The sequence below is a fragment of the Diaphorina citri genome, unplaced genomic scaffold (genome assembly GCF_000475195.1).
Source record: "Diaphorina citri unplaced genomic scaffold, Diaci psyllid genome assembly version 1.1 scaffold16727, whole genome shotgun sequence".
NCBI classification, from domain to species: Eukaryota; Metazoa; Arthropoda; class Insecta; order Hemiptera; family Psyllidae; genus Diaphorina; species Diaphorina citri.
In genome coordinates, this window is record NW_007394085.1 from 1 (window position 1) to 2,987 (window position 2,987).

Genomic DNA, 2,987 nt, shown 5'->3' on the forward strand with positions numbered 1-2,987 from the left:
CTAACCGCGTATGCATGGTAACAGTTGCCATACACCCAACTACTGAATTCCATAATCTAACCGCGTATGCATGGTAACGGTTGCCATACACCCAACTACTGAATTCCATAATCTAACCGCGTATGCATGGTAACAGTTGCCATACACCTGAGTCTGTAATAAAAGTCATCATAAGGGGCCCTAATATGTTTGTATAATAAAGGAAAATAATAAGAAAGCAAATGTGTGATTTACTTGCAGGGCTAAATATTTTATCATTTCAATCATTCCAAGCAGATGGTAGAGTCCCGAAATCGAAGTGACAGGATAGATAGAAGACAAGCCAGCCGTTCCGAGGCCGAACTTTATCTGTTCAGGATAACGTTCGCCTCGGGCGGAATCGAACCTGCGACCTAGCATTTACGAGGCAGACGCGTACAGCCGTATTTTCCTTTCGCAATTTCCCACCCTTCTGAAGCTCGATATGACAAACTAAACACAATAGCACAATACTGAAGGGTGAAAATATCCGTTTTTACAATTTATGTACTTTATCCGCACTAATTTGTCCTTTATGGCGTGATAGCGCGTGTACTAAACCATAGGAAAAAGGGGAAATGTGCTTTAGATGAGGGGAAAGAGCGTTTTCGCGGGTAAATCGGAAATTTGAATTTCAAACTAAAATATCTCGGGAGAAAAAAATCGTAAAAATATTCGGAAAAAAGTTTTGCTTATTTTGCATTATTTGTGGTTAATAGGGATGGGTAAATATTCTCTGAGTCGATTCAAAGCGTCGAATATTTCAAAAGAATCGTGAATCGCGATTCTTAAATTCAAAGAATCGCGATTCTTTGAAGAGTCGAGGTTGTAGTGAGTACACGCACATAGGGAAAAAATCTCACACGCTTGGCAAAAACGGTAGAACTTGTTCAATATTGGCCCTAACCTGTCGGGACTTGGGGTAGCTGTTAATTATATGGTTATCTAGATGTAACCACAGTCCATTGACCTATTTTCAATTCCATGAATTCCAGTTGCCCGACTTGCCCGTGACGTGGCGGAAAGTTCGAAGCGGCAACTGAATGTGAGATTTTTTTTCATCACGCGTGTACTGACGTAACTTTTTTTTCTCGTTTTTTAGTTTTCATCAAGGCCTCTATATGCTCGCGTTGTTGAGGCGTTGAAAAAAATGAGGTGAAGTAAGTGAGTAATTGTTAGCAGACTTCCCGGAAAGGGGGCTACAAAGTCTGTATGGGACTTTAAACCGTCGTACCGATCCGAGAACTACTCAGTTGCCATTTCTTTTTAGACTTAAGCGTTTTCAGTGACCGAAGGCGCGGGTGATCGCCTTTATTGGCGAAAAACCGCCAAAGTGGTTTCGCCGAATCTCTAAGGGGCTTTTCAATGACTTCACAGGGTTTTGGTTGGATTTTGGGGGCTTTAGTCAGTCAAGGGAATAATTGTAGTTTTGCCAATGCCAGCAAAAAAGGCATAAGAAAGATGAAAGCTGCGGCGATAATAATTTGACTAATTTCTGATATTCAATGCTCATGTAGATAGTTTTACTAGACATATGCTAAACTGTAGATGACTGTTTTTACTATTGTTGTTCTGTTTCGGTTGGTTTGTTGTTGTGTGTTCATTGTTGTGTGTTGTTGAGTGCCATTATTCTCTAGACATCCATGGGATGAATGGATGGATGTTAGTACAATTTATGTATGAATCTTTTTCCCACTTAGGGGGTGTTTTTGTGTCTGTTACCCTATGTGTTTTGTCTTCCCGGTCGCGTGGAGGAGGGTTGTTTGACACCGGATATTTTGCGCACCACTCGTAGTTTTTGTTTCGTATAAATTGGTCAGGTAAGGTAGAACAAAGCAAAGTAATCTTCTCCATTTTTTTAGACCTATCGGTTGACGTCTTGTAAAATGGGAAGCAGTACTTGGACGCTTACGAGTTATTTGCATCAGCCGATCGCGCCATCGGTTATGGCCGCGATCAGGGTTGCGTTAATGGATCGATTTCCAACTAACTCTCTGAGCTGCTGTTTTGTGAGGCTGGCGGCTACCTTAACTTGGCGCGTGCGGGAAAATGGTGCCTCTGCGCAGACGGGAAGATCGGGATCCAAGCGCGCAACCTATTACAAGCAAGGAGACCTTGCCGACCGGAAAGAGAGTATAGGACCAGGAAAGAGTGAAACCTAAGGCCCTGCTATTCTGGAATCGCCCAAGGAGAGGGAGAAGCTTTGGAGTACCTTTTTTTTTTTTTTGCCTACACGCGGGGACGGTAATCCTCAGGCATTTATAAGTATAATTGTCATTTATATGGGGAAATATGAAATAGTTGTATACTGTTTGTTAAACTTACTGAGCAAAATTAAAATCGGTAAAAGAGTACCTCTTGTATTATTACATGATAAATTCTGGGTAAATGGGATTAGAGAAACAAAGTACAAGTAAGACCGTGTGACTATATTGTGACTGAATTTCACCAATGAGTCACGCATCGCTCCAGATTTAAGTCACCACATTCCACGGATATTCATCACAAGTGTACTTAGAAGTAGGGCTTGCGTCACCCTAAAATAGGGAAAAGCGCCTAAAAAGTTCAACTGACCTATTTTTTACATTTACATTCGTTAAAGAAACACACATAATACAGTGTTGAAAACCACGAGTGACGTCGATAACATCCTAAAAAGGGTGAGTATAGAGTTATTAGGATTGTTGGTTACAAATGGATGGTACGACCGTGGCCAGGCGATACGCGTAACATGTACAGTCGATGATGGTAAAAGGGAGTGCCCGACTCACCCGGGCGTTGTGGTCAGTTGCCTAGTTGGTAAACGTCTATGTTATAGAAGAACTGGGGCGGCCCTTAGCTTGGGCCCAGAGGGCGCACGTTCCGCTCACGTCACTGGTGATGCGGGTACCCTCGACTGGCTGACCCTATGTTTTACTTAAATCCCTAAAATTGTTAAAATGTCCCTATTATTAAAAATAAGTAGATTA

At 42.0% G+C, this 2,987-nt stretch overlaps 1 long non-coding RNA gene across 1 annotated transcript in view; it reads right to left on the minus strand.

The window, feature by feature from the left end:
* Window positions 1-88: 88 nt before the first annotated feature.
* LOC113473151 overlaps window positions 89-2,987 on the minus strand; it is a 10,325-nt gene continuing 7,426 nt past the window's right edge. Inside the window, exon 2 of the long non-coding RNA XR_003395210.1 lies at window positions 89-153. This is a non-coding gene — a long non-coding RNA (uncharacterized LOC113473151). The remainder of the gene's footprint in view (window positions 154-2,987) is intronic.